Genomic DNA, 24,286 nt, shown 5'->3' with positions numbered 1-24,286 from the left:
AGATATATGTGATCAGTAGTGAAAGCAGTAAAAATGCAGCAAGCTAACGTATACTATACAATCTTGGTGGTAACTAAGTTGATTAATTGATCAGTTTGGTTTGCCATCAATGCCAAAGAGGGAGATTGTTGAAAATGATTGAAATGATCTTAAGATAAGTTGTTGGAATGATATATTGAACTAGTAAAGAATGTCCTCAATCATTGTTTTGTCATTGATGTCAAACTTGCTACTTGCAAGAATGACAATTGCTTTAGTGATCCAAATACTATCAATTTGTTAATTGTCAAGGAGGAGGCAATTAATAAGATGTAACTAGAACACCTAGAGAAAGGTTGAAGTTATGATGTTGTAATGAAGTATAAGGATCAGTCAAGCCATTAATAAAATAATGTATTGGATGACATACTAAAAGATACAAAGAATGAGCACATTGAAACATATCAAAGATCTAAGGTTTTTAGCTAAGTCTTGTGTAAGACTCAAACCAAGTTCAGGTGCCGAGTGATAACAGGTGCTGAGTGATAATAGGTGCCGAGTGATAACAAGTGTCGAGTGATAACAAGTGCCAAGTGTAACAAGTGCCGAGTGTAATAGATGCCAAGTGACAACAGGTGTTGAGTACAATAAGTGCCGAGTGATAGAATTTTGTGTAAGTGTCGAGTAATCTAGAAAATAGCATGTGTTGAGCACCAGTAACTCAATGATGCCAAGTAACGCAAAGGTGCCAAGCACCAGTAACTAAATAATGTCGAGTTGCTACATTATTTAGAAAATTGAAGATTTGTCAGATCAAAGCTAACAAAGTTGTTATCTAGAAATTTGTGAATTAAAAAGAAGATAAGAATGATGAGTTGGTGGCAAAGAACACCATGTAGAATGTTTTTAAATACAATTAGCGAAGAAAACAAGATATGGGGTAGATACATTGTATCCTACCTAATCTATTTTTGAAACCCTAAAATTAGAGAGGGAGAATTGGGCGGCAAAGGAAAATCAGACTTGTATATAAGAAGACATAAGTTAAAGGAAAATAGAGTGGAAGAGAGTAAAAAGAAGGGGAATGAGAGAGAGAGGTGGTTAAGCATAAAAGCATGAAGTGCTGAAGGAGGTGCTAAGGAAAGAGAGATGACCACAAGGATGATTGCATTGACAGAATGAGTAAGAAGACTCAGGGAGACGAAGCTTGAGAAGAAGACAAGCAATCAGAGCTAAAGTGATTAAAGTCAAGCATAAGGATTGAACTGGAAGTGTGATCTAAAATTTGCAAAGTATATTGTAAGTATTATCAGATCAAAAGACCATTATTGTTACTTTCTAGCAATTGTAACAGTTAGTCTAAATCCTATGGACTTAGGTTGGTTTGATAACCATGAGATAAATCCTTTAACGGGGTGACATTCCAAGTGAATGTTCTAAAGTCTTTTAACCAAGCCCATTCCTAACAGTTTGGTGAAATCCTCTAATAAGGTCACATTTAACAGTCTGTTGTAAGCCTTTAATAGGGTAGGCTTTTAACAGGGCATCACTTCAGAAGAGTGAGAATCAAGTAGCATGTTACTGGTGGTTTTTCCCAAATTGGGTTTCCACGTAAATCATTGTGTTATGTGTTTATCTTGAATGTTTCATCTTTGCAAGTTGATTTACAGTAATTTGCTTATATGACTGTTTTAAGTTTGAACAAATGAAAAGGGTATAAAAGTATTAGAAAGGTATTAATAGGGCATTTTGGACCTTGAATAACTAATTCAACCCCCCTCTCAGTTATTCTAAAGAATTCTAACAATTGGTATCAGAGTTGGACTGCTAATTCAGTTTAAAGGGACTACTAGCAGAAAAGATCAAAATGCCAAAGAGAGAAGTTCCCAAGCTCAACAAAGACAACTTTGTTTCATGGCAAAGTTTGATGAAGCTACATCTTGGATCCATAGGATATTATGCCCAAAATTCAATAGTCACTGAACATGTAGATCCAACAGGTGCTCCAACTGCAGAAGACATGAAAAACAAGCAAGAACACAACCTGACAATGCTGGAGATTGTCTCTGCACTTAGCTATGCTGAATTTGATGATATTAAAGGATGTGACACTGCATTCAAAATGTGGAAAGCCCTATTAGACATCTATGGAGGAGATCAGAATGTACAAAGAGCAAAAAGAGAAAGTCTCAGAGGAAAGTTTGATGACATGAAAATGGAAAAAAATGAGAATGCTGCTCAGTATGGTGCAAGAATAATGGAAGTGGTAAGTGCAATAAGATGCTTGAATGGTCAACTGGATGAAGATACTATTAATAGTAAGTTCTTAAGAACCTTTCTCCCTATCTATGCTATTAGAGTATCAGCAATACAAGAGCTAAGATGTATACCAGGAAACAATCTAAGTTTTGAAGGTATAATAGGTAGACTCACTACATTTGAGTTATCTAACTTTGACAATTAAAAACCTAAGAATGTTGAATCTTCTTTTAAGGCCAAGCTATCTCTAGAAGATGCCAAAAAGGTGAAATCAAGGAAAAGAAGAAAAATGAAGTATGTATCCAGTGAGAGTAGCACTGATGAGGAAGATGTGGATCAATTGGAAGCTTTATTAGCTAGAAGATTTCACAGAGGTAAAGGAAAATTCAAAGGTAAGATGTCTATCATTTGTTTCAATTGTAATGAAGTAGGTCATATTGCTGCAAGATGTCCACAAAAAAAGGATTCCAAGGAAGGCAACAAATACAAGTATAGAAGAGATGATGACAAAAGGGATTACAAAGAAAAAGGTAAGAAGTGTTATATTGTTGAAGAAAATTTTGATGAAAATGATGATGAAGTTGTTTATGTAGCCATGAAGGACCAATCTAACGAAGAAGAAGCCACAGAACTAGTGACATGTATAAACAAGAATGATAGATGGATCATAGATAGTGGATGCTCACATCACATGACAGGAGACAAAAGTAAGTTTGTTAACTTTACTCAGTATGATGGAAATAGTGTTAGATTTGCTAATGATGCTCCATGTCAAATCAGAGGAAAAGGTTCCATTAAGCTCACAGACCAAATTTCATGTGACAATGCATACTATGTTGAAGGATAAAACTACAATTTATTGAGTGTCTCACAATAAGGCAATATAGGTTGCAAAGTGGAATTTGAAAACAAAACTGCAAAAATCTATGATACTGATGGTAAACTGATAGGAATAGGAGATCAAACAAAGAGTAATCTGTTTCACCTTGATATGGATAATTTTTCTTGTTTTATTGCAAAATTTGATGATGAATGGTTATGGCATAGAAGATTATGTCATGTTAACAATGATACTATTTAATAATACTAACACAACTATGATTTTAAAAAAATTATATTTGATTCCACTAAAATATATATATACTAATTAACATCATTTAAACTAACACTTTATTTAATACAAAACAAACAACTCTATTGCCAAATATCCTAATTTAAAAACATACTAAAAACCTAAATTTTTAAAAAACTATCTAAAATCTCATACTACTCATTAACAACTCATAATACTAAAATTAATAAAAAATAAAAATAAAAATTAAGACATTAACACTACTAAGTTAACTTTCAAACAATAAATTTTCAATGTTTTAAAACATTTAAATTAAACTACCTAAAAATTAAAATCTAAATTTTAAACTTATTTTGAATAACTAATCTATCTTTAAACTAAAACTAAATTAATTATCACAAACAATAAATTTAGTTAAGAACTAAAAAATAAATTAAATTTATACTAACTTAAAATTAAACTAATTTAATACTAATTTAAATTTAAAACTAATCTTAATTTAATATTAATTTAAATAATTTTAAATAAAAACAAACTAACTTAATTCTAAACTAATTTTTAAAAGACACATATTAATTAAATTATATATATAAATGAAAACATAATCAAAACTAAAATATATATATATATATATATACTAACTTATACCAAAACTAGAACTTACACTATAACCCCAAACCCCTAACACTAACCGCCCATGACCACAAACTTCCAACTTCCAACCACGTGGGCTCAGGGCCCCATAAATATTTTTACCCACCCTCACGCTGTCCCAAGCCTATTTAAAAGGACACAACCCAAAATCGTGCAGGGCAGTATATTTTGTTGGAGCTAACGAAAGTAAGGGAGGTAACAACACAGGCTATTTAGCCGGTGCATTTTTGTGGCTATTTAGCCAGTATTCGAGCATTTTCTATATCGCCACTAGCAAATCGCAAGTATTTCCCGTTAACGACTTGGTGAATTGCCGGATAATTTTTAACTTCGGTGATACCACTTGCAAGTTTTTTCCCACATGCATTCCTTCTTGAAACTAACAAGTCTGGGATGTATCATGTGGTCATAAGATCATCCCGTGAACACATTTCACAGCATTAGATTCCACTTTTTAGTATCATAGGTAATTTTCTATTGATCTATATCTCGCTATGCATAACATATGAGCATCTTTCCATAGTGAGTATGCAACAACCATGGATTCAAATCGGATCTGATGGTAGGACTAAAACCCTATTTCATAAGACTCAACCACAACGTCCAAATAGGCAAGAGAAGAATATCCATTCTTTGCCCCTTTTTTCAAAAAGAATTCGTGCCAGGGTAAATTTTAAAAGCCAAACCTAGGATTTTTCATAGACTTCCAATGGTATCAAAATACACTAGACAAAAACCTAAAACCCTATGAGTTACTAGAGGATTCTCATCTAATTTTTTTATGATTCAAAGAAAATTTGATACACAAAAAATTAGACCAACATGAGAATTATCTTTTCTTATCATAGTATTTGTGAGAAGTAATTGCCTGTGTAGCCTTCCACTATTCTCTAGTTCACAATTTGATTGTGGCATTTTGTTCAAAGCAAAGCTTTATAATTACAAATCTAGGATATTTTAATAGATCATTTACTTGTGTGATGGGATAAAACCCATTTTGGTGCCCTAAAATAAGATAACTATATATAGAAACTCAATCATTGAGACATTTCATATGGACTTGAGCTATCTTGATCTAGGCTCAGATATGTTTCTATGCATTTGCTATAACTATTTCTTGGCTTTAATCTGCAATGTGAGACGCTTATTTTTTTGGTAGGTAATTTAAATAGGAAGCATTCTCTATCGCTAATGTCTAAGAGTTTGTTTTATAAATGATATCTAAGTTTATTATTATCAATATGCATGAAATCTTATAATAGGAGAATATTATCAATATGCATGAAATCTTTAAGATCATAAAAGATTTTCTTTCATCTAGAGTTGCATAGGTGTTGAAACTCCTTTATTATATATAGGTTGTTGCTGGAACTAACTGTTTGAGAATGTAATAATGTGGGTTAATTTCATATTGCAACACTATTAGCCAATCAGAAAAGATGTAGAATTGAAATCTATTTCACTTTTTTTTCATCCTAAATTAAAATACATCTACATTATTAATAGTCATTTTTTGTGTTTTAGGTGCAATTTATCAGATAAACCCCTTTTTGATATTTCTTTTGAGTTATTCCTTTGCTCAAACAATAAATTAAAAGATCATTTTATTGTAGGTCCTTGAAGTCAGAAATGGAGATCTACCATAGCCTATCATGCTCACAAAGGGCCAAGAGTTTACTTTCACAATAAAAAGAGGAGTGGGCTTTGAAGACTGTGTAAGTGTGAATTATGATGATTTTGTGAATGTTGTGGAGAAAGGAGACACACTACTTGTTGATGGTACGTTCTCTTGTGCTGGCTTGAAAATTCATTTTTTAGCTGACAAGAATAGAGTTAGTAATGTTATTCGCAACATTTTCATAGCTTTCTATTTCTTATCGTTATTTGAATTTCTCTAGGGGGGATGATGTCACTACAAGTGAAGTCAAAAACATCAGATTCTATAATTTGTGAAGTAATCGATGGAGGAGAGCTTAAATCACGATGACACTTAAATGTGCATGGAAAAAGTGCTACCCCGCCTTCCATTACAGGTTAAGACCATTTTATCAACTCTCAGGCATGCATAGCAAATTAGATTTTTGTTTCTTATTGACATGTACATCTCAATCTGCTTCTTTCTTAGGGACTTTGATTTCATTGCGATTTCCCTTTTTTGTACTTAATATTGATTGATTGAAGTTACCAAGAATATAATTGAATGATATGTTTATCAATCTTGAAATATGTGTAATATTTGTATTTTGTTGTTACTTGCATATGTGATGAGTTGTTTTGACCAACACAACATTTGAGATAACTTAATTTGGTATTTGATAAAATCTATTTCTTGTCATTTTTTTTTGCAGATAAAGATTGGGATGATATTAAATTTGGAGTTGAGAATGGCATAGACTATTATGTTGTTTCCTTTGTTAAAGATGCTAAGGTGGTGCATGATTTGAAAGATTACCTTAAAAGTAAACCTTTGAAGCATTATTTTAACTATCCAGTGTAATATAATCCTTTGCATATGGTATTGGGCTTGATATAGCATGTTCCCTTAATTTATATTTTAAATCAGAATTTAAAATGTGATATAATATCAATGCATTTGTATTTTTAATTATGTGAAGGTTGTAGTGCGGATATCCATGTGATTGTGAAGATTGAAAATGCTGATTCAATACCAAATCTTCATTCAATTCTTTTTGCATCAGATCAGGTAAGTACAGTCTCCCTAGCTCAGAGTTTTTAGTTGGATAAGTTGTTACTTTATGATTGGTGATATTGCTTTGAATGGGGTTAATAAATTATGTGAAGTAATGCTTGTCAAGCATTATATAGAAAGTTAAATGCAAATGCTACTTTGTTTACTACTTAGTCATGCATGTAATTTTTTGGATGTTGGTGCTTTTCCATTGTTGGTTTTTGATGGTTTTTGTACAGCTTTGATGTAAAATACAAAATATAAAAGCTTTACTTGTGAATATGTTATAATCTTATTTAAATTGTTGGCAAGGACTATGAGCTTTAGTAAAGATGTTTTTGAATCCATTTTTTTTATTGTCTATCATTCAGTGAAGCTAACTAGAATGAGACCATCATTTAGCTGCCTGACTGATTCCTAGCTATTGAGTTTTCAAATTGTAGTTTCCTCATAGAGCTCAAGATGGTTTTGTCAAGAAACAAGAGAGCAAAACTTAAATGTGGATAGTAATATCTAAATTGACACTTTGAAAGGAGGGATAGATATATTCTTTATGCTATAATTTTCACATGAAATAAATTAATGTGATTTTTTTCATATGTGAATAAAATCTATGAGGCCATATAGCCTTTGGAGATTTTCCTAAATGCGACATAAGTTGGTTAAAATGGCATAACTCTCAACTATGAAAATCTTGACATCTTCCTCATTTTGAGACTGTTTGGTTCTAATGGACATTTTTATGTCATCACAACTTCTCATAATTGATTGTACTAGGTACATTCCCATGCAAGACTTGTTTTTATCTTATGATTATGAAATTTTAGTGTATGTATTCAAACATGGCATTCTCTTCAGATTCTACTGTGAGCTTGTGTACTTCTCCTTTACAAAGGGAAGGGCATGCTCACAAGATTTCATGCGGATTTTAGATTCTATCGCTAATGTCTGAGAGTTTGTTTTATAAATGATATCTAAGTTTTATAAATGATATCTAAGTTTATTAAGGGGAGGGTTTTGAGCTTGTGTACTTCTCCTTTACATCAAAGGTTCAATGCGAGCATGTTGCTAAGACCTTGCTCAAGGTTACAAATGCAAAGTGAACTAGTTTTTAATGCTTCTCACTAGCAATAAAGCATATTTTATTAGCCCATTATCAATTTGGTTCACCTTTATTTTGAATTTAATGCAGGGACAAGGAGCTTCTTGGTCAAGGTCTTTCATTGAATGATGAATTAGATTGTGTGCTAGGGAAACACAACTCCATTACTATAGGGTCTCCTGTTACATGAAAAAGAACAAAAGAGAGTAAACTAGAATAAATTTGGTAACTTTCCACATTTCAAATGTGGATTATACCTTTGAACTATTGCATAGAGAGAGAGAGAGAGAGAGAGAGAGAGAGAGAGAGAGAGAGAGAGAGAGAGAGAGAGAGGGTGTTGCAAAACTGTTGCATAGCCAAGGAGACAACAAAGGAGCCTCCTTGTCTCCCTTGCCCCCATATGTGAGAGAGAACACTACTGCATAGAAAGGTACATTGGCAATAGAGCAAGAAAATGCACTAGAGTTTTCCCTAAACTGGGTGTTCCCAAAGGTAAATAACTAAGGTTGTTCCACTTGTTTATTTTCATATTTTCCATTTGAATTTATGCATTAGAATCTATTATCAATAACTCAACATAATATTTGTGTTGGTAACTTTGTCCATTGGAATTGGAATGTGGAAGACATGTATGTTCCAACATTTTATTCTATTTGAGAGCACATGCTTTTCCCTCTTGTTTTATGGTCTATGACAATCCAAATGACTGTTAGAAAAACCAATCTCAAAGTTTAGAATGGTAGAATGATAATATCTTCATGAGTTGATTTATAATCTTGTGTCATTTACATTGAAATATAAGTATATAAGGTTAAATTGTAGGTTCAATTTGGGGAGGGGTTAGGGTACATCTTGTTTGTGAACTCTTGTAATTTTTAAACATAAAGAATTAGTTTCTGGGTAAATTGTTATTCATGATCTTTGCCTTTCCACTAGTCTCTTGGTAGTTGCTTTGCTAATGTGGTGCTTCAGTGCTTGATATACACAAAACCTCTTGCAACCTATCTACTCCATGGATTGCATTCTCAAAAATGTATGTTATCATTTCTCAGTAGATTTATCCTTAGACACAGGCATTGCAATATTAGTTGCAGCTTGCAAAAATAATAACCTATACTATTTGTTGGGGTTGCTCAGGTCAGAATAAAGACTGGTGCTTCATGTGTGAGCTTGAGTTTCTTGTCTCGAGGGTGAGAGGAGGAGATGGTGCCTTATCACCAATTAGAATAATTTCTAGAATTAAAAACATTGGCAGTCACCTTGGATATGGAAAACAGGAAGATGCTCATGAGTTTTTGAGGTAACATGAATTACAAAGTGCTTAGAGTCTTTCAATTTTTAAATCATACCGACATATATCAAGATAGAAAGGCTCATAGAAAGGAGTATTTAAGAATATGCTACAAATTATGTGCACACAAAAATTAATCTCCATTGATGTTCTTAAACATACTTACATGGTACACGCATGCATGCTCACATGCGCACGTGCACATACAGATTCATATCTTGTTTTTCTTTTTCCTTTTAGATTTGCAGTTGATACTATGCAGTTGATATGCCTTGATGAAGCTGGTGGAGAGACAACCATTCATCCAATAGCACATGTGACTATGTTCATTCAAAAAACATTTGGTGGTTATCTTCAATCAAAGGTGGTGCTAGTATTAACTTTAAAATGCAAAAATGTTAACGAGAAAATAGACATGATTTGTAGATTTTGATTATAAAATTTATTTCTGTATAAGGAGTTCATATTAGGGGAGTCAGCCTAGCGAGCTGACATGGAAACTCGACTTAAAGTGGTGAGTTGGTGGGGCAAGTGGGGGTGACTTGGTGAGCTGACCTAGAGAGTTGGCTTAGGGGGTAGACTTGGTGAGTGAACTTAGAGAGTCAACTTGGTGAGCATACTTCAATTGTAATCTTAGCGAGTTGACTTGGGGAGCCAGCCTAGTGATCTAACATGGTGAGTGGGCTTAAACTGGCAACTTGGTGGGGCAAGTTGGTGAGCCGACTTAGCGAGGCCACTTAGAGACACGACATGGTGAGCTGACTTGGTGAGCAAGCTCAATGAGCAGACCTAACAACTAACCTTGATGAGGCACTTTGGTGGAGTGACTTGATGACTAAAATCAAAGAGTCAACTTGGTGAGCATACTTACACTAGTACATTTGGGTTCATTTTTCAACCTTTATTGGTCGAATTCCTGACCCAAATTTTGACCAAATTTGACCAACCCATTGGTTGAAATTTTTTTGGTTGAATTTTGACCAACTCACTGGTACATGATTTGTCTGAATCATATAACTAATTATATATTCTTCATATTAGTTATTGTCGATGTTTTTCAGGCATTCTATAAAATAGTTCACATGCCTTGTGTATGATATGACATTTTGCATGCATCCTGCACTCTCTTTCATCCAGCTAATGATGGATTACATAGAGTCCTCTAAAACCATGATGCTAAAAAACACACAATCAAATCCAAAATGAACTTGCACTACAAATGGATTGTGGAAATCTGATATTGGTAAAATTGCATGCATGTCTACCAAGACGATCACAACTTAAACATACATTTGTCCTAGTAGACATGCATGCAAAATTAACAATATCAAATTTCCACAATCCATTTGTAGTGCAAGTCCATTTTGGATTTGATTGTGTGTTTTTTAGAATCATGGTTTCAGATCACTTTGCATAATCCATCATTAGCTGGATGAGAGAGTGTAGGATGCATATAAAATGTCATATCATAAGCAAGACATGTGAACTGTTTTATACAATGCTTGAAAAAAATTTACACCTAGCTATTGGTGGAAATTTCCACCTTCATTGGTCAAAATTTCCATGAACTCCTGGGCTTTTTCTACTTTTGCTGGTGGAAATTTCCACCAATGCTTAAATTTTTTTCTACCTTTGTTGGTCAAAATTTCCACCTTCATTGGTCGAAATTTCCACCAATGTCTAAATTTTTTTTCCACCTTTGCTGGTCAAAATTTCCACCAATGCGCAAATTTTTTTCTACCTTTGTTGGTCGAAATTTCCACCTTCATTGGTCAAAATTTCCACCAATGTCTAATTTTTTTTTCCACCTTTGTTGGTTGAAATTTCCACCTTCATTGGTCAAAATTTCCACCAACGTCTAAATTTTTTTCCACCTTTCTTGGTAAAAATTTCCACCAACACCTAAATTTTTTTCCACCTTTGTTGGTCAAAATTTTTGCCATCGTGCAAATTTTTTTCTACCTTTGTTGGTCAAAATTTTGACCAATTCCTATTTGAACCCATACAATGGCTTTGGCAGGTTTTTGACCAATAGATTGGTCAAAATTTTGACCAACCAGTGAGTTGGTCAAAATTTTGACCAAAAAAATATCAACCAACGGGTTGGTCGAAGTTGGTCGAAAGTTGGTTCAAAATTGGGTCAAAAATTTGACCAATAGAGGTCAAAAAATGGACCCAAATGTACTAGTTATTGGCACTTTACTTGATGTGCTCAGTGACTCATCAATTGAACCATACCAAGAATGATTTTCAACAAATTCCACATCTCTTCAAAGCATCATCTTATTGTTTAATGGGTCATACAATCTGTATGCCTTTGATTCTGAGTTGTACCCTGTGAAGATGCACTTCACACCTTTGTCATCCAATTTCTACCTTTTCTCTTTAGGCATATGTGTGTATGCAACACATCCAAACACCCTTAGGTGTTCAACTATCCATCTTCCTCGTGACCATGCTTTCATTGGAATTCTATCACGGACTACCTTAATAGGACACCTATTAATTAGGTAAACTACTGTTGCCACAACCTCTCCCCAAAATTTAGTTGGGAGATCTTTCTCTTTCATCATGCTCCTTGCCATTTCAAAAATGGTCTTTTTCTTTCCTTCAGTCACTCCATTCTATTGTGGTGTATAGCTGGTTATGAGTTCTTTCTTTATGCCATGTTTCCTGCAAAAATTTACAAAAGAATTGGAGGTATACTCCCCTCCTCTATCTAATCTTAGGACCTTGATATAGTGTCCACATTCTCATTCAGCCTGAGCTTTAAATTCTACAAATTTTTCAAATGCTTTAGATTTATTCTTTAAGAAATACACCGATGTCCTATGACTGAAATCATCAATGAATGTCATGAAATAAGTACTCCCCCCAATGGAAGTAACTTGTATAGGACCGACTAGGTCAACATGCACTAACTCTAATGGATATCTAGCTCTCCTAGAATTTATAGAATTAAAGGGAAGCCTATGTTGCTTACCCAAAATACAAGCCTCACACTTGTCACATGAATTTCCTATACATGGCAAACCTTCTACCATTCTTTTATTTGACAATAAATTTAAACCAAGATAGCCAAGATGACTATACCTGAGGTGCCATAGCTATGAGGGGTCTTCAATCACACTCCTTAGAGCTGATTGTGTGTGAGGTGCAGCACAAACTTGAGATGAGAAACATGTCTCTATCCTCAAGGGAAACATTCTATTCTTTGTCATTTGAACTGCTACAAGTAGGTTCTTGCTCCCATCCTTTTAATGAATGACACATGTGTCATTCTCCATCAGCACTTTGTATCCATTTTGAATGAGGTAACCAATGCTCATCAGATTTTGCTTCATACCAAGGGTGAAGTATACATTTTTTATTTCCTTCTACTCACCTTTCTTGATGCGGACCATAATAGATTTTTTGCCAACAACTGGTAGGGTTCCATTGTTACCCATTTTAATTTCTGATTTGAAACTCTTGTCAATGAATGAAAACAAGGTTTCATTACCACTCATGTGGTTGCTACATCCACTATCGAGGTACCAAACCTTAGGACTTCCTTCTTCACCAAAATTACACATGATGAAGGCAGTGGCATTGTTTCCACTTCCCATGTTCACATCAACCACATTTTCTTGTCCTGACTGATCATTTTGCTTCTTACAACATTCAATTGCATAATGCCCATATTTATGATAGTAGTAGCATTCTACATTACTCCTATTTGAGTTTTAGTTTTTCTTACCTCCTCTTGAGGTATTTTGTGAGCTGCTTGCTCCATTTGCTCTTCCTGAGCTTTCTACTGTAGCATTTCTTTGTCCTCCATTACCTCGGCCTCTACCTTTGGAGTTCCTACCTGAGCCATTTCTTCCTCTCCTCCTTCCTTTTGGATTTTACTAAGCCTTGAATTCTTTCTCGTGGGAAGTAGAAGATGTAGATCTATTGATCCTATGCTCATGGGTCTGAAGAGTACCCATCAATTCATCCATTGTCAAAATAGTGAGGTCTTTTGCCTCTTCTATGGTCATGAACAAATTGTCATATTTATGAGGTCAATTCCTCAATATCTTCTCCACTATCCTCTACTCTTGATAGTCTTCTCCATTTAAATTTAGTTGGTTAATCACATTGGAGGTCCTTGAACTGAAGTCTACAACTGATTCATTTTCCTTCATTTGAAGGTTCTCAAACTCCCTCCTTATGTTTTGTAGCTTTACTATACAAACTTTATCTATCCCCTTGAAGTTTGTCTCAAGGATATCTCATGCTTCCTTTGCATAATTTTTTGCTGCAATCTTTGGGAATACTTTCTCTGTCATTGCTGCTTCAATAAGACTTAATGCCTTTGCATCTTTCCTCCTTGACTCTTTCAAATGAGTCTTCTGTGTATTTGTGAGAGTAGCATACTGAGTTGGGTTAGTCACATCATTGAACCCATTAACTACAAACTCCCACAAATCATTTGCAACCATAATGGTCTTCATCTTCTTTGCCCATGTATCATAATTTTGCCCATTGAAGGGTGGTGGCTATTGCCATATCTTTCCTGCATCTCCTGCCATGTCAAATATCCCAAGAAAAAAAATGCCCTAACTCACTGTGGATGTGGGGCCTCCAAGCTCTGATACCATGTGAGAAATATTAAAAAAAAATCATTCACAACCCTAAACCTAAAAATTTTCCTAGTACTCACAATTGTTGAGTGACAGTTTTTCTCGATAAACACTAAGAAATCGAGTGGTAGGAGAGTTTACCGAGTGAGCTCAAAAAATGAAGAACAAACAACTCAGTAGCCAAAGGATGTCGAGTGAGCTCGGTAGAAGAGAAACTCGGTAGCCACAGGATACCAAGTGAGCTTGGTAAAAGAGAAACTTGGTAGCCATAGGATACCCAGTGAGCTTGGTAGAAGAAGGCACCGAGTGAACTTGGTAGCCATTGCAGAGAATGACTTCTACCAAAGAAAATGTCGAGTGCAGACTTATGATGTGAATATTTTCACCATTAAAACCAGAGACCCAAAGCTTGAAATACTCAACAATAAACTTATCAAATGCAAGAACAAGAAGCAATAGATTCACGTATGCTTGCCTGCTTACTATTCAACTTAGGTTAAATCATTACAAAATCTGGGAGCATTCAGCTTCAACCTGTGTCCCTGCAACAAACTAAATCTACTGATCAATTTCTCTACAACTTCTCTCTGCTCTGCAACTTCAACTTCTTCTTCTCTCTATCTATCTACAGGTTGAATGGAATAGAACATTCCTTTTGTCTTCTGCCAAAAAATGTTTTCCCTCTCATTTGCAAATTTGAAAACTCACCTACCAAGCAATAAATTCTTTTGATTATTCTACAAGTTGTCATGGAGGTAAGTGGCCATTTGGCTCTAGGGAGAAATGACCAACTATAATAAATATTCCAACAATGAGGGCATTTCCTAAAAATAAAAGGCCCAAGGAGGTCCAAGAGAGGAAAATGGAAACAAGTTGTGCAGGTCGATCTTGAAGGCGGTCTGAAGTCAGTGATAATTAAAGTTTTTCAAGAAGAAGAGGTGAAGGATATGATGAAAGTTATCATCAAGGAAGCTTTCTAGGAAGAAACAAAGTTAAAAGAGGCATCAACTTGGCATAAAGAAGGCAGAAAAAGAGAAATTTCTCGGCAACAGGGTGTGGTAGTTGCGAAGAATCAAAAAGTTTCACAAAAAGATAGAAAAGACGAAAAAAGTAAGGTGAAAGGTGAAGAGGAGCAAAAAGAATGGAAGAAGCTAAAAGAAACATTAAGCCACCACAATGTTTTGATGGATGGCATCCAAGCCTTCCAAAAATTTAGGTTCTACTACAAACCTAGACATCTCTCCTAGCCATTATTGAAACAAGCCTAATACCCAACCCAGTATCGATCCACATAGAAAATTACTAGATGATATTTGGGTATGCAAACTTTGGAACCATTGGAGGGAAATTTAAGAATTTTTTTGTTTACAAATTTGGACCTTTACTACAAGCAAAAACTAGTCTTGAATTTTTCAAACATTTAGACAAATATACAAGTTACTAAATGTTTATGTCATGCAAAAAGGTGTATATAATTTGGAAACAAAATTAGAATTTTATAAAGCTATTTTGTTTTCTAAATTTAGAAATTTTAGTTTAGATGGAGTGGTCAACACCGGTTTTAAATTTTTGTTTTTCTTTAAAATGTTAGAATGTCTTGAAGAATATAAGAAACTAATTTTTTAGTTTAGGTTTTCTTTCAGTTATTTAGTATTAAAATTTTAAGAAGTAGTACTCATTACTTTCATATATATTTTTGCTTTGTGTCTTTCTGATTTATGTTGAATACTTGGCATGTTAATGGAGCTGATCTTGTTTGTTGAATGGAGAAGAGCAAGAATGGGAAAACTTTTCTTAGGGTTTTAGGTGGGATGTGGTTTATAGTATGTTGGGGCCTCAGTTGCCAATACTTTGACCATTGCAGCTAATGTAGATCAAAGCACAGGAAGTCAAGAAGAATGCCTAGGATATGAGAAAGTGAGTGCAAATTTGAAGGATGAAGATATCAAAGTCTCATGTCCTATGCATGTGACCCAGGTGGACCTTGAATATAAGATGCCTATTGACCTCCCCATGGGTGTGGATATCCCCTTGATTTAGCACCGTGAGTGTTGGAATGATGACCTTGACCCTCTCAACCAAACAATCTTGAGCCCTGAGATGTTGTATCCCTCCTTGGGATCCTATAGTGTTTAACAAGGAATGGTGCAAAGAACAAGGATATCAGTTTCCCTTTTTTGGATAAAGCCTTATGAAAAGAAATGCTTCCTATGGTTGCCATAATTTTATTACTCTAGGTTAATTGCAATCTCATTCTGAATCACATGATTGATCATAGCAATGCTTCCCAATATTAGGTGGCGAGGGATTTTCACTACAACATAAAGGGGGGTTTTAAGACAAAGATAATTTTTAAATGAATTGTCTTGGCTTGAGACAAAAAATGAAGTTGTGTATTGTCTTTAAGTGAGTGTCTTAAACTATCATCTTAAATTATTGTCTTTATAAGACAATAAGGAACAACAATAAAATTGTCTCCAATTTTAATCATCTTTACAGAGACAATTTTAACTTCCTTATAGAGACAAATTGTCTCTAAGAAACAATTTTAAACATATTTATAGAAACAATTATGTCTTAAATCTCACTTATTATCTTCCTTAAGATGATTAGAGAGATGGTATAAAATAGTAAATTAAAAGATATTATTAAATATAAAATAGAATATTATTTATTTATTTATTTATGTGAAAGCATAGTGGATTCTAACCAGCATCCTCCTGCTTGTAATGCAAGTGCTCCTCCATTGAGCTAGCACCTTTTAAAATATGGAATACTAAAATTCTAAGGTTTTGCAAATATGAAGGGATGAGACAAATTAAGGTTTCTTGCTCAAGTTTCTTGACACAAACATCACACACTCCTGGATTGAACTGTTAGCATGGCAAAGGTGAAATCGAGAACAAGTGTGTATGATGAATAGACACGCATGCTAGTCAAAGAAAAAAGTTAGTATGGGCATTGTAAATTTTTAACAATCGAAAGTCAAAAATTAGTGGTTTTGCCTACGATGTTATCATTCAAAATCTCAAAAGTGCAAAAATGTTGCATTAAAAAATGTTTTAGATCAAATGCAACAAGAAGATGACTTCAAATGCAAAGAAGGCCTCCTATGCAATGTCATCAAACTTTACAAAAGAGTCAGAAAACCTAAAGCAGTAATGGAACTATTTGATAAAATGCCTCAATTTGGATATCCAAAACCCACAAATAGGTCTTTCAATACACTTTTCAATGCTCTTCTTAATTCCAAGCATTTTGATATGCTCCAACCCCTATATAAAACAATGCCCATTTTAGTAGACATGTGCACATATAAGATTCTCATGAAAGCACATTGCAATGCCAATCGTTTGGAGGATGCATGCAAATTGTTTGATAAAATGCTTGAACCAAGTTTAGTTACTTATAGTACACTTAGAAAAGCTTTGTGTGAAAACATGGATGTAAACCAGACCTTTCAATTGTTTAATGATATGACCAAGGAAAAGAGATTTTGTTTGAATGTTTGTATTTATATGGCCTTGATGGGGGGCATTTGTAATTTAGGGAAGGTGGATAAAGCCTTGAAGCTGAAGTCTAAGATGGAGTGCAAGGGTTGAGACCAAATACTATTACTTACACTACTCTTATCAATGGTCTATTCAAGTTAGGTTGTTTTGAAGAGGTCAGGAAGATGTTGGAAGAGATGAATTACAATGGGTGTGTACTACATGTTGCTACCTAGAATACTTATATTACTTACTTGTGTATAGATGGCAATTTTGAAGGCACTTTTGGGTTTTTGGATACCACAAAGTGTATCTTTGGCAAGCATAATATTGTTAGCTATAATATAATTGTAAGTGGTCTCCATAGAGAAGGGAAAATCAAAGAAGCCTACTGTGCTTGATGGATTATGTGGGGGTAAGGAGGCTGCCATGTTTTTTGAATCGATGGTACCAAAGGGATTAATCCCACAAAGAATCAACATTTTTTAAAGTGATTTATGTCCTCTGTAAGGAGGGAAAGATTAGCTAGGATTTATCATTCTTGAGAAAAATGGAAAAGGAGTGTCTTGTTGATTTTTTAGCTTGGTATGCGTTGGTACCTTATGTTTTTACTAAAACAATGTAGCGAAAGGCCTTAGAACTTTTGATTCATATAGTCTACATTTCCTAAAATAAATTCATGACATGCCAAAATCCTTGTTTTTCTTTGTGATAAGCATATTTTCTTTTTGATAATTACAATTGGAATAAAGATCCTTTATTCTAGTGCCTAATATAAAAGATCCTTGAACCAAGGGCAAAAGCTAGGGGAACCATATTTTTTATTGATGGATTCTTGTAGTATCCTTGTAAGATAAGAGTCAATCAAAAACATGTGCCCATTAGATACAACTACATATCTACTTCTATAACAGGATGGAGGTAACTAGGGTCCTACATGGTGGACTTAAGCTATGTTGATAATGGCAAGACTTTATTTAAGAGTGAAGACATTTATTTTACAGCAAAAAGGAGGCTATGGAGAGATGGGTAGTTCAAGATTTTCATTTTCAAAGTAGTCTACATTAAGAATTTGCATACATGGTGCTTAAAATTTCTTGTTACAGAGCACAAGACTAGTCATTTTTTAGTAATAGCACTATATCTAAAAATTAGGTGAAGGGAGTGAATAAATCCTCTGACAAAGATTTAAATGGCTTTCAACACACACTATTTTATGGTATTTTTAAATAAAGACTATTAATCTTCAGTAGAGGGTAAATTTTGTGTATAAGACTTGTGGAGACAGTTTTGATCTACAAAATAAATTTTTTCTAGTACAAATATATTTATTACTAAGGAAAAAAGAACAATTGAACCATACTCTTTATTGTCTATAGAATATTATTTTAACACCCAAAAAGTATTTTTCGGTGGGAAGAATTTTAATTAAAAGAACCAAAAAAAAACAAGAATTTTTAAAAGGAAATAATCTATTGTTTGCATTTCACTCATAGTTGTGTGCTTATTTCAGCATTTAACATTTCTATAATGAGGCTACAATACCTTTGAGATAGTGTTGTTGCTATAGTGTTGGGATAGCACCCTGTCATTATACTAAGTATTTCTAATATTAGTTTGTACTAGCATATGAATTCTTCCATTTTTATCAAATAAAAATTGTTGTTACAATTTATTCTTTCCAATATTTGTATATATGAGTAGGAAGAAATTTTCCCTAGAAAATGCCTATAGACCTTGGTACCCAATGAATATAGTCAGACCCACTAAACTTGGCAAGTCCAACCATGCAGACTTGGCTACAACTACAATGCACTTTCTTACAACCAATTTTGAGAAAACGATATAGTCAATCAGTTGATACCATTACCACTATCACTTTCTCTTAATCACGGATGAAAGTATGCAAAATACACATTACATAGATACTTTTAAATAATATAATATAATTTATGAATAAACTCAATAAAGGGTATATTTTGGGCGTGGTTGGGATTTTTCCTCAAGTAGGAGGGGTTTCCATGTATAATTCTTTGTTTTATTATCTTGTGGTTTGATATTAAAGGTTCTAATTATTGAATTTATAATATTCTAGATCCTAGTTCAAAACATAACATAATTCACCTTTAACATATGCATTGAAATTCAATAATTAGAAATTCAAAGTGATCTTCATACCTAGAAAATGAAGCCATCATCAATTGCCACCATCCCTTGTTCTACTTCTTATTTGCCAGAATTCTCTTTCCACTTTTGACTTGTTCTATTATTGTTAAAATTCTTGATGTAACTATTGACTTATTTTGATTTTACTAGCATCCCTTATCTTGATTCTTGTCTACCAGAATCTTCCTTCCATTGTTGGCTTTTTTTGGTTTTTCCATATTTCTTGATTGAAGTGCTCACTTATTCTGATTTTTCTATTGAAACCAAATAGTAATTATTGTTTATGGTGGCCAACCTCAATAGTAAAACTAGTCAACCTTTAACAATTGCAATAAAATTGAACAAATAGGTCACTGTGATCATCATATCTTTAAAATGCAAACATCATAATTTTTACCATAAATATATGTTGCAATCTAAGGAGTTGGTCAACTACAACTATGTGCTTGGTCAACACTGTTTAGAAATTCATCATTGTACCTAGTATGTACCTCAAGAGTAGTTGGCCAACTAAATATATTACTTGTGAATAAGATGATTTTATACTCATCTGATATCATCCTTACTATTATACTTATCATTCATTCTCTAATATCAACACATGGATTTTAACTCTTGGAAGAAAGTCAACATTAGTAGGAAATCAATGCTAAAGTAGAAGCTAATGTAGTATAGAAATCTCTACACAAAAAATAGCCTAATCCCATACTCAAGAATTTATCAAAACTCATAGCAGATTTATGGTGTTTTGTTGAAGCTATTGGAGAGCTAGTGGTCCTCTTGCTTCCTGTCATTATCTCCAATCTTCTCTGTTGGAATTTTTTTTTGAAGCATTCATTTAGTTGATTAATTGCCACATCACTTTAGTTCAAAAAAATTATTATTACTTGAGATCCTTTAATGAAGAGATTGCAAATACCAGTGAAAGACATGTTAGTAAAGTGCGGTAAAAGGTACAAAAATCTAAGACAAATTAAAGTTTATTATTTAGAATCTAATTCTATTGAAGTTTGAATCATGTTTATCAATATGAAATTTTTAGAAAATTATCATATGAGTTTAAGAAGATCAAGAATAATTTATCATATAGCATAACCCTGATGGAGCCCTATTTTTGGGCAAAAATTAAGGATTGCATTTGAGAAATAATATTAGAGACTTGATGAACTATTGTCATTTATGTATAATGATTTCATAAGAATGAACAAAATTAAAAAAGTTGGCATCATCAACATCAAAGGTATGAAAAATCTAGTGCTATATCCAGAGGAATCTTTGAGCATCTAAGTCTTAAGAGTTATGATGAATATAAATGGAGATGTTCGAAAATGTCAACAAAATGAAGAAATCAGATCTTAGAGAATGATATAGTATATAGCTTAGTTTGATTTTTGGATTCAATTGTGTGTGTTTTTTTACATCAAGATTTCAGATCATACTACAGGATCCATCATCAGGATGAGAAAGTGCAAGAAAGTAAAGATATCTTTACTTTCTTGCACTTTCTCATCCTGATGATGGATCATGTAGTATGATCCGAAACATTATATCTTTACTTTCTTGCACTTTCTCATCCTGATGATGGATCATTAGTATGATCCAAAACATTGATGTAAAAAACAACACATAATTAAATCCAGAAATTAGACTATTTTATCCATGGATTGTGGAAATCTACTATTGTTAAAGTATATAGCTACAAATATGAAGTCTTGGTTTCTTACTGTAATGAGCATAAAAGAAATGACATGTTGGAAGACAATCATTAGTACCTACCAATACTATAACTTTTGCATATAATATTTAGACAATAGATGCAACCTAAGGCAATCAATACCTATTAGTTCTCATGACAAGAGCTACGACATACATGTGTAATTGACATTCATATCATCAACTTCTACAAGATTAATGTCTTCTAGAGTTTAAGCTAGTAACTATCCATACATTTTGCTAGGATCCTTATTTGTCAATGGTCTCTTACCAAGTGCGTGTATAGCTCAAATAGCTTAAGTGTGATTATAAGGTTTGAATCCAGACCTACATAAACCTTATATGCTTCTTCTATATGCATCTTTATTGTCATTGGTTCCAAAAAAATAAATACAACCACTGAACTAAAATCTTGCCCTAGGACCATCATTACACCTAATTTCTATAACAAAGTCCCTACCTTCTCAAGATTATGATCAATATATTTCTGGTAGTGCTGATGGCTATAGTTCTAAAGGGAATAATTTGAAGAAAAGATATGATTGTTGTTCTAAGGCTTGATGATGGTTTGGATATTGGAATTCTAATTTAGAAATCTTTGGAGGGGCCAAATTCAAGAGTGAGATTGCTAAGGATGGTGAATCTGATAAGGGTAATCGCTGGTGGTATGAAGAATTCAACATGGATCAATCTAAAACATGTATTGAACCAGAACTTTATACAATATGCACTGTATAAGGAGTAATCAACAAATATCTTCAATACCCCAACAATATAATGGAGCATGTCTTAGGTTCTTGTCTTTGATACCTCGTAGATGTGACAAAAGTGTTTATGGTTCCTATGTGTGGATGCTTTTGCTAAGCAATGCTTTAATGGAAATACTGTCAGGGTCAAATCAGTTAAGAGAGGCAAGATTACAACAATGTATGCATCCAAAAACCAAAAAAAGTGTCATACGAAGCAATAAGTGTTGAAATGAATTGGTATATGCCTTGTCTTTGGATGAATGTGTTCGCTGACAGAGACCTCATTTTCAAGACCCGATAAATATTGAAGTCAAAGACATGCAATATAGGCAAACATGAAAGTACTTGTAAGGACTGGAAGCCATGATATAGAAAAAAAAATATCAGTGCATCAGAAGATAACAATATTGTGCAATGGCAAACTCACTTTAGTAATGTTGAGATGTGTAATTTAATAAAAATGTAATTTTGATGGAATAGGACAATAACCATACTCTTCAGTGATAAAAGAGGTCTTCACACTAGAATACAACATCTTCTTAACCCATGGTCTCTATAGATATATCAACATCAATAGTGAAAAGGATGCTAATCTGAATGCCTACGTTCATTTTCCTAAGATAGGTCATGAAAGATAGGGAAATTACGAATATTAATCTACCTCATTGAGAAAAATGCTTATAAAAAATGATATATCAAAGGATACAACATCAGATATATATCAAAGTCCATGATAGGTTCAAAGAAAATATATATGCGCTAGGGATAAAATATTGAAGTTGCAGAGGTTCCAATCACAGTTTTGGGAACAAACATGCCCATTTACAATATGCATGCACCCACACTGAGGTTAATGGATTATATGAATTCATAATTTGATGTCCTTGTTGAACTATAATTGAAGATTATGATTATCTAATAAAGTGTATTCTAAGCTATAAGCTAGATAGTGGAGTATACAAATATACAACATTGGTAGAGCATTTTGAGCGATGATTTATGATGGAATATATATTTGAGTGTAGTACTAAAAATGATTCAGGTAGGATAAGAAACTTAAATAATACTATTTTTTTTAGTATCCATAAACAATTCCATTAGTTAGGTCCACATATGTTGAAAAATATTTAGGTAAAATAATTATATAAAATGATCACTTAGAAACTATATTAAGTTATAGCTATTGAAGTACATTAAGAAATATGATGCATGATCCTAAAGCCAACTACATATTTGTAGTTTTTATATTTATGTAAGTGTATGTAATTTTATAATTTTATAGTTTTCAAAACCTGCATTGCAATGTGATGATAGGAGAAAATACCAATATCATAATGAAGATGAGAAATGAAGAGTAAAACTAAGATAAGAAACTTGAACCAGATGTGAGAGCATAACAAAAGTCAATTGAAGAACTTGACATATATGTATAAATAAAATTGTAATAATAAATTTGGAGATACACAAATTCTGATCTTATCAAACAAGTTACCATTGTATATGTCAATAGAGTAAGGGAAATCAGGCTACACCTAAATAGAATCAATAATTTTCTTTACAACTAATGTATCTATTGTAATTTATTAGAAGAAAAGAAGGAATTGTATATTTCAACACTAATTGGTGGGTGATTGAAATGGTATTGTCCCTAGATTTTTTAATTGGCATTGGTTATGGTGAGTTAAAGCTCTGAGAAGGAACAAGTCTAAATAGAAGAGTGTGACATTTCAAAATTGTGCAAAATAATCGGGAATCAGTTGAAGCAAAGTGAAATGCATTAATGATAGTCTCCTTTGAGAAAAGAGATGAAGATGTGGACAAAGAAAATGCAAGAAAGTAATAGGATAGAGAGTCCAATTTTGAGAGAATACCTTCTATTTGAAATAGGGTTGCGATGTTTGGGCTTCCAAAAAATTATTCTCTACACGAAGAGAGGGAAAAGAGTTCAGAAGAGGATTGTAAAGGTCAGACATCTAAGGGGCCATATCAAAGCATTTTGGGGGAGAAATTATTCAATCCTCACAATTCTACTTCTCCTTCCAATAGGATCTCCCATACAGTGTAGGCTACTCCAATTATAATACTCCACAATATTACAGTTCAAGGGAGTTTGAAAATGAATCATTTTCTAAAGAAAATGCAAGTTTGGATTACATAGACCAAGTTATTTCACATTATTTTCATACTAATTGTGGCCTTGGTGTTGAACAAAGTCCTCAATTAGAAACATTAACTTAACACTAATTTTTGTGTTTTAGAATGATGACATTGGCATGGACAACTTAGTCACTAGCATGGACAATTTGGTAACCAATGTAGATGGAAAGCTAGTTAATGGAAGAAATTTTCCAAGTTACCTCTACTCTCCACATGATGTGTCTGCTACCTCCTCCCAACCTGTACACACATCACTCCAAACATCACAACACGACTAGACACTTGTAGGCCATAGCATGAGATATCAGCTCTATGACTCAACACAATGTAATGAATTTTATTTCTCTAACCTGGGGA

At 33.4% G+C, this 24,286-nt stretch overlaps 1 pseudogene; it reads left to right on the top strand.

Annotated features, from left to right (window-relative positions):
* LOC149563969 (uncharacterized) overlaps positions 1-17,814 on the top strand; it is a 102,002-nt pseudogene extending 84,188 nt beyond the window's left edge.
* The last annotated feature ends 6,472 nt before the right edge of the window (positions 17,815-24,286 follow it).

Source organism: Cupressus sempervirens, chromosome 4, assembly GCF_028749045.1.
Source record: "Cupressus sempervirens isolate cs-2001-9-10 chromosome 4, ASM2874904v1, whole genome shotgun sequence".
In the NCBI taxonomy this organism is placed as follows: domain Eukaryota; kingdom Viridiplantae; phylum Streptophyta; class Pinopsida; order Cupressales; family Cupressaceae; genus Cupressus; species Cupressus sempervirens.
This window is presented reverse-complemented; position numbering and strand designations above follow the sequence as displayed.